The following is a 9,733-nucleotide window of genomic DNA, read 5'->3' on the forward strand; positions in this document are numbered from 1 at the left end:
ACTGTCGCAACCTACCCTTCGGCGGGAGGGCGACGCGTGACTCACGGGTGCGTGTTCCAAGAAAGGAATACGCGCGGAGTCGCCACCAACGTTTATTTGAGGAAAACGTCGGAAAAACCGAAAAAAGACGCAGTCTACGAACTTTTAAGTAAAAGGTTCGGGAGTTGTATTTATGCACGGGGAAGGTATTAGCACCCCACACGTCCGTCACAAGGGACGGCAGCCTTTAATCAAATGTGCAAATATGACTTCAATTTATGTCATTTTCCCTTTTTACGTTCTTATGTCTTTTTATGCCTTTTTATATTTTTTCTTTTTGTGGTCGACAAGGGTGTTTCCCTTTGCTCCTACGTATTCCTCAATTGTGATAAGGAAATCAGACCTACGTAGTTCTTTGTGAGCAAAGCGTTTTGTTAAGTTATTTTTTATCCTTTTTTGCAAGATATGTTTTTATTGAATGAAAAGTCATTTAAGGCGTTGGACCATTAAATAATCTTTCGATTCTTTTGAAAAGAGAGAAAACATTAAGGCATTGGACCATTAATCATCTCTTTATTTTTGAAAGAGGTAATAAAGCTACATGTTGATTTTAGGCCTTTTAGAAATCTACATTTAACCAATAAAAACGGAAAAGACCATTTCAAGGCGTTGGACCTTAAAAATGGCTTTTTTAGGCGATGACAAAAAGTTTGGTTTATGAATTAATTTTAGCCTTAGTTTCACTTTGGTTATTAGTCAATTCGATTAAGAAAGAAAACGTCCGATTGAATTTTTTTATTTATTTTACTAAAAGATATTTTTTATTATTATATTATTATTTTGCCTCTTTTTGGTTTTAAACGTGGTTACGACATGACCGAACACTCAGAATTCATTTTAACAGAAATTAAAGGATGTTACAATACGAATGATCGGTGGAAATTTATTTTATTTTTGATTAGGCGAGAAAATGACTTAAATAAATGACTAAAGCACGTCAAAAGGGGGTACGGAAAGTAAATGAAATAAAAATAAAAGCATGCGAAACAAATGTGGACCACTAAGGGTACATAGAACGAATTGAAAAGTTTGATTTCAGGAACTTACTGGTTGAAAACCAAAGAACGACGAAGAACGAACAAAGAACGTCGAAGAACGGTTGAAAATCTTTGCGAAATCACCCATGGAAACGTCACAGAAGCGTTACGGAAGCGCCTCGGCTTGGATTTTCTTCACGGAAACAATTTTTCTCACTAATTTTAAGTGAATCTCAGATACCAGGAGGGTTGAACATTTTTGTTCTTCCCTTCTCCCCCTATTTAAAGGAAAATAGGGGAGGAGCTTGCCACCCAGCTCGCCCAGGCAAGCTCAGCTCACCCAAGCGAGCTAGGTTGCTTCCTCCAGAAGCAACCACCTTCTGGAGGAACATCCTGGAAGGCCTAAGTGGACCTGGTTGCTATTTGCACCTCCATTTTTACTAAATACACCCCCTTGCCTTTTTTGCTGATTCTTTTTTCCGTAACGTTACGGAAACTTACGAATTTCGTAACAATACTTGTTTTCTTTCCGCAATGTTACGGAACCTTATGTATTACGTAATCATCCCTTTTTTGCCTTCTGGAATGTTACGGAACTTTACGGATTGTGCATTTACACTTCCTTTTAATTTCCGACATGTCACAGAATTTCACGGATCGTGCAACAATGCTTTCTTTTGACTTCTGGCACGTTATGGAACTTTACGTATTGTGCAACAATGGGTGCCAAGTACCTCAAAGCGGTCAAGCAAAGGTTGCATGCCATCCATGGATGGTCCCCAGACGAAATTAGGGTATGAAAGGAAAGTAATGTCTTTTTTTTTTTAGTAGTTTAAGACACATGCCATAATCTAATAGTGCCTAAATATCGCCTACCCTTGGAATTATGATGTCTCACATTCATGATCAGAAAACACACATTTTATGCTATTCACATGTAGTGGTGAGAACACCTTAATCCTTTTCTTGGATCTAATTCCACTCCATGGCTTCATCGCTTAATCCTTTTCAGTCTTCAAATCCCCCAGTAGTCAAGATAGAAAGAAGACCTTAATGATTTAAAATGAAGTAGCTTGGATACTATAACTAGCCATCAAGTGTAGTATGATCATACGCAAACAAAATGAGAAAAGCAGAATAAAAGACAGATAGCCAAACATCAAGCATAGATATAGATATATTCATGCAACAATAAACCCCTATGAAGACATGAAATGTTCATTCACATTATGAGGGCACCATTGACTATGTTTACTGTAGGGATTAGTAGTTTATTATTTTTCCTTTGAAAACTCAAAAATCTGAGACCATGTGTCCCTAGATATTGCTTTGCTATGTCGTATCAAAATTATCAATTTAAGTAAAATGATTGAGTATTAATAGATCCCATTGAAAGCTATCCTAATATGAAAGCTTCAAAACATAACTCGAGAAAGTTAAAAATGTGTATATGAATAATAATAATAATAATAATCAAGTATATTACATACAAGAACTGGCACCAATGATCAACCAGTAGCCACTGCTTCTCAGAAAATAATAATTGTCACATACCAATAGTTGTATCCAATGCAAGAGATTTTTGACCTGCAAAAGGTAACTTGAACAAAGAAGACACAAATTAATAATCACCTTGTACCCATCAAGCGCACTTTGTACCAGTTGTGATATCTCAGTGAAACATCTTGCTGAGATGCCTCATGATTTAATACCTTGTCAAATGTAAAAGGATACTTCTGTCCTGTTTATCATCAAAGGATGAAATTATTATATTTTCATAAGCACATAAACTATGTGAAACTGTTAAGCATTAGGGAAAGGGGGAAGAAGCTTGTGCCCTTACCACTTTGTAGTAATTCAATACCCTGACCAAGAACTTTTGTGGAAATGGGATAGGAAACAACCATGGGAGAAGGGGAAAGAAATAATTAATGTGAAAAATTAATTTTGAAAGACTTGAGGTACTTACTCTTTTAACCATTGGGAGAAAGGGAAAGAAATCCCCACATATGTGCATTTATTGACCAAATGTCTCTTTTATGTCCTTTAAATACAACTATTGATACTTGATCTAGAAGTCTCCAAACACGAGTTGTACGATCCTGATGGGATACAAGTAAAACAATAATAATGATAAGTATAGTGAAAACACTAATTTTCCAAAAGTAAAATGAAAAGTAAAGAAAGAAAAGCCACTGAAGTATCTAGTTACTTTTCTTTCTTCTCACTTAGAAGTCAAAAGAAAAAAGAAACATACATATGAGGTGGCAGTCCTTTTTCTACAAATAATTAGATTACTTGATTTAAAATCACAAAGAAAGATGCAAGTCAGATATAGTTACCAACTTGAGAACTACTACATACTAAAATATCATTTGGAGCAACAACTACAAAATTTGTATCTTTATAATGGGCCACAACAATTGGAGACAAGTGTTTTTAATTGTTCTCAAAACTGTCCATTTATTTATATTTGAGGATCTCTCCAACTTAGATTTCTTTCTACAACCAAACACGTTTAAAGATTCATATTATAGAAGCAATTACTTACAACTGTTTGTGGGCAAGTCATTCACATTCATATGTTCCAAGTATCCAATATGTCCTGATACAAACAAGGTAGCCTTGGCAGCATCCTGATTGGCTCCCCAAAATTCACTGCATAGCAAATTAATATAAGCATCCAGAACTAAGTTGTAAATTTTTTTTGGAGGAATATATATATACAAATAAAAAAATTTAAAATATTTTACTTTAATTAACCTTACCTAGCTCATAGCTGCTCCTATTCATGTAGCTTAGAACCTAGAAGGCTGAAACACATTAAATTATTACATGAAAATGTTGATTAAAATAATTAATATTTTTAATTTTAAAAGATACCGTTGACATGTAATTTTAAAATATAAATAGTATATTAACCAATAATTTGTTGGAGTGAAATTAAATTCATTATTTTAAAGTAAGATCTCAAATTTAAATTTTGTAGATGAAAAAAATTTAATTGAAAAAAACTCATTAAAAATTGTTAGTCAAATTCTTTAATAGAAATTATTCATTAATATATTCATGAATAATATATGCCGATAACATGTTAAAAAATAGATAATATTAAATTGTTCTTTCTTAAGTACTTATATTTTTTACTATTAGAAAATAAGGTTTTTACATCCGTTATTTAAGACTTTCAACATTGATGTTGAAAGTAATATCATTACCATCGGTTTTTCAAAACCGATGTTAACTAATAAATACAACATCGGTTATTTAAATAGCCAATGTTATATGATAAGAATTATGAAAAAAGAAAGTGATAAATCTACATATCAACATCGGTTTTTTAAAAAACCGATGTTAACTGTCACTAACAACATCGAGATTTTTTAATATGCTGTCCGTTTTTTCGATAAACCTAAAATTAACCTGCAAATTTTAAAACCAGAGCACACAACATATAATTTTCATTTTGTTTGGAAACAACTTTTACCATAAATTCCTTGAGAAATTTACTAATTACTATGAATTAAAAGCATATTTAACGTTGAGACATGAATTGTCAAAAATGTAAAGTAAGTAAATATAAACTATAATTACAAAATTGCCTAAACATCCTAAGTTTCATTTTTTACTTTCAAATAGTACTTTGCCCACTGGATGCGAAACGCCTTCAATCTCTCTGGTTCCAATGGTCTAGCATCAGTGAAATACTGCATGATATAATAAAGCATAAGTTAATAATATAATATCAATTATAACAAAATAAAATTTGGTGAATTAAAAATTACCATTTCCCAATTATTCTTAAAATTTCCTAAGATTATAGTTGACATCCAGTGCATGACGTAATACCCCCACTCAGTGCTTTCTTTTTGTCTATTACACTAAATACATTATGAAATTTAGATATTCAACGTTAAGTACAAATTAGTCTATACAGTACTAAAATATAAGTAGAAGCATATTGTTTAAATGACTTACTTTAACAACAATCCACCTAGCAACAGACTTGCATTTACTTTGTTGAGTATCATCAAGTCTTTTCAAAGCATTGTTGAATACAAACACATGGATGCTTAATGTACAATTAAAATGTTGATGTTCCTAACTAATGCTAATGCAAATGTATTGAAAAACAACACTGACCTATTAATTATGCCTTTGAGGTAGTTGTCTGGCCTATTATGCAATGAACAAAACCAGATGACAACATTTTCCTTAGGCAAAATGACGACCATTTGCCAATGTGCACTAGAGACTGTTAGACAAGTGGCTTCAGATATCTTAAGAAGGGGGGTTGAATTAAGATATTACAAACTATTTTCCCAATTAAAATTCTACTTTGATTTTAATGCAAGTTCAAAGTTCCCTTAAAGATTAATTTCTAAATGACGATTCAAAATAACCAAACTGAATGTAAAAGTAAAGCAACAATAAATAAAAGAGTTTAAGGGAAGAGAAAGTGCAAACTCCGTTTTATACTGGTTCGACCACACCCTTGTGCCTACGTTGAGTCCCCAAGCAACCCGCTTGAGAGTTCCACTAACTTGCAAAAACCCTTTACAAGTTTTGAGCCACACAAGGACAACCCTTCCTTTGTGTTCAGATTGATTTCAACAAGAGACCCTTGGTCTCTTAATCCCTTTTCAGAAGTAAGAAGAAGAGAAGAAAAAATCTCTCTGGGAAGAGATAGATTGAACAATGAAGCACTCAAATAATTCCTTATTGAATTGCAAGTGTTTTGGCCAAGGAATATTTTAAAGGATGAGACAATTTGCTTTTGAGAGGATAAGACTTTTTGTTCAGAAAAACTCTAAGCAAATTCGTGTTCCAAGTCACATATAAATAGACCTTTGATGGTCATTCAAAAACCATTTGAACATATGTGACTTTTGGAAATTATTTTCTGAAAATCTTTTCTGGTAATCAATTACAAGACTTATGTAATTGATTACAGGCTTAAAAATTTGAATCAAAAAGTTCAATAAATGTTGGTAATAGATTACCATCTGTCGCAACCTACCCTTCGGCGGGAGGGCGTCGCGGGGCTCACAGGTGCGTCTTCCAACGGAGGAAAATGCGCGGAGTCGCCACCAACGTTTATTTGAGGAAAATGTTGGAAAAACATAAAAGGTGTGGTCTATGAACTTTAATCGTGAAAGGTTCGGGAGTTGTTTTTACGCACAGGGAAGGTATTAGCACCCCACGCGTTCGTCACGAGGGACGACAGCCTTTAATCAAAAGAGCAATATCATGTCTTCAATTTGTTTTATTTTCCCCTTTTTACGTTTTTATGTCTTTTTTATGCCTTTTGTATTTTTTTTATCTTTTTGTGGTCGACAAGGGTGTTTCCCTCGCTCCTACGTATCCTCAATTGCAATGAGGAAATCAAACCTACATAGTTCTTTTAGAACTAGACGTTGGTTAAGTTGTTTTTATCTTTTTCCGCAAGATAGATTTTAATTGAACAAAGGTCATTTAAGGCGTTGGACCTTTAAACGATCCTTTGATTTTGAAAGGAGAGAAATGTAAAGGCGTTGAACCATTAACGATCTCTTGGGGTGGTTGACAAAAGCGGTAAAGTTACATATTGATTTTATGCTTTTGAATGGTCCATGTCAACCGATAAAATCAAAGAGAACCATTTAAGGCGTTGGACCTTAAAACAGTCTTTAGTGATTTTCGCGGACAAAGCTTGATTTGTGAGTTGATTTTAGCTTTAGTTTCACTTTGGTTATTAGTCAATTCATTCAAGGAAATTTCCAAAGAAAAGCGTCTGATTTTTTTTATTATTTTATTCAAAGATATTTTGATTATTTTATTATTATTTTGCCTTTTTTTTATTTAACCGAGGTTACAATGTGAACGATCGGTTGGATTTTATTTTAATAGTGATTAAACGAGATTACAACACAAATGATCGGTTGAAATTCATTTTATCATTTATTAGGTGAGGTAACGACTTAAATAAACGGTTAAAGCACGTTAAAAGGGGGTACGAAAACAAACATAATGAAAACAAAAGTGCGCAAAACAAGTAGGGACTACTAAGGGTGCATAGAATGAATTGAAAGATTCGATTTCGGGAACTTACCAATTGAAGACCAAAGAACGATGAAGAACGAACGAACAACGATGAAGAATCTCCACGAAATCGTTTACGGAAACGTCTCAAAACTCACTAATCTCGAGAGATTTCTCAATACTTGAAGGGCTGAACATTTTTGCTCTGCCCTTTTTCCCCTATTTATAGGAGAAAAGAGGGAGGTGGTTGCCACCCAGCTCGCCTTGGCGAGCTGGGTTGCTTCCACCAGAAGGCACCGCCTTCTTTTGGAACCCTCAGGAAGGCCCAAGTGGGCCTGGTTGCTATTGGCACCCCCTTCCTAACAGAGAAGAATCTTGCGTGTTGTTGGACTTGAATGTCTCTGGATGACGAAAGTAAAACCTGCAAATATTTTCAAAATAATTAGAATCGGACAGCCAACATCACCCCGATATCATCGGACTCCTTCGCCTTGGTTGACAAAAGGTGCAGATAACCATAAAGTATCTCCGCATGTCATCGGACTCGCTGTCTCTGGGTAGCAAAAGCTGTAGAAGATGATGTTAGTCTCTGCGTGTCAATGTGCTCGCTTACCTCTGGTTGATGAAAGGTGCGGATAACCATAAGGTACCCTCTGCATGTCATCAGACTCGTTGTCTCTAGATGACAAAAGGTACAGAAGACGATGTTAGTCTCTGCGCGTCAACGGGCTCGTTTGCCTCTGGTTGACAAAAGGTGCGGATAACCAACCCCCGCCTGCAACCTGACTTCACGGGTCAGGGTTAACAGAAATCGTTTGTACGGATAACCGCTTGGGTATCTCCGCCTACCACCAGACTTCCCGAGTCAGGATTACTAAAAATCGTTTGTACGGATAACCGCTTGGGTATCTCCGCATGTCATCGGACTCGCTGTCCTTGGATGATAAAAAGTGCAGAAGATGACGTTAGTCTCTGCGTGTCAACGAGCTCGCTTGCCTCTGGTTGACAAAAGGTGCAGATAACCATAAGGTACCCCTGCCTGCCACCTGACTTCCCGGGTCAGGGTTAACAGAAATCGTTTGTACAGATAACCTCTAGGGCATCTTCGCCTGCCACCTTACTTCCCAGGTCAGGATTAACAGAAATCGTTTGTAGAGATAACCGCTTGGGTATCTCCGCATGTCATCGGACTTGCCATCTCTGGATGACAAAAGGTGTAGAAGACGATGTTAGTCTCTGTGTATCAATGGGCTCGCTTGCCTCTGGTTGACAAAAGGTGCAAAAGACGATGTTAGACTCTGCGCGTCAACGGGCTCATTTGCCTCTGGTTGACAAAAGGTGCGGATAACCATAAGGTACCCCCGCCTGCCACCTGACTTCCCAGGTCAGGATTAACAGAAATCGTTTGTACGGATAACCGCTTGGGTATCTCCGCCTGCCACCTGACTTCCCGGGTCAGGATTAACAGAAATCGTTTGTACGAATAACTGCTTGGGCATCTGTGCATGTCATCGGACTCGCCGTCTCTGGATGACAAAAGGTGTAGAAGACGACGTTAGTCTTTGCGTGTCAACGGGCTCGCTTGCCTCTGGTTGAAAAAAGGTGCAGAAGACGACGTTAGTCTCTGCACGTCAACGGTCTCGTTTGCCTTTGGTTGACAAAAGGTGCAGATAACCATAAGGTACCCCCGCCTGCCACCTGACTTCCCGGGTCAGGGTTAACAGAAATCGTTTGTACGGATAACAGCTTAGGTATCTCCGCCTGCCACCTGACTTCCCGGGTCAGGATTAACAAAAATCGTTTGTACGGATAACAGCTTGGGTATCTCCGCATGTCATCGGACTCGCCGTCTCTGGATGACAAAAAGTGCAGAAGCCGACGTTAGTCTCTGCATGTCAACGGGCTCGCTTCCTTCTGGTTGACAAAAGATGCAGAAGATGACGTTAGTCTCTGCATGCTACCGGACTCTGAGTCTGACGGATAGAAAATGAGTGTGTGCAGGTTACTGTATAGGGTGTCTCCGCATGCCAACGGACTCACAAGTCACGATAGCAAAAGGTGGGACGATCGAAAAAAGCGAGGATTTTGCTCCTATGTATCCTCAATTTGTGACGAGGAACTCAGACCTACGTAGTTCTTGCTTTTGTGATGTGTGAGACTAAAATAGTCTCTACCGGAAGATGCTGACATCTTCGGAAAGGATGCAAATGACCACATTGGCCTCTTCTTATCAATCAAACTTGGGGTCTCCGAATGACGAGGTGCAGATAACCGTAAGGCGTCTCTGCATGCTATCGGACTCTTGGGTCATGATAGCAAAAGGTGGGGTGGTCGACAAAAGAGGGGCTTGTGCTCCTACGTATCCTCAATTTGTGATGAGGAACTCAAACCTACGTAGTTCTTGCTTTTGTGAGACTAAGATAGTCTTGGTGTTCTTTCACTAAAATGCAAACATGCTTTAGTAAAGAAACAAAACCTCCAACCGATTAGAGCAACATATAATTTTTGGAGAAAAAACAATGTGTCTATTGGGGAAGGAGAGTATGCTGATAAAATCTTCTCATAACCACAAATGAGATTTTGGATGTTAGTGTTTCATTTCTAAACGACCATTTAGAGGAAACACTGGGTCCAACAAAATAGAAGAAAATCACTCAAAGTGTATCAATCTCACACAGGTAAGTGTTTTATCCTTA

Source organism: Glycine soja, chromosome 16 (genome assembly GCF_004193775.1).
Source record: "Glycine soja cultivar W05 chromosome 16, ASM419377v2, whole genome shotgun sequence".
Taxonomy (NCBI): Eukaryota; Viridiplantae; Streptophyta; class Magnoliopsida; order Fabales; family Fabaceae; genus Glycine; species Glycine soja.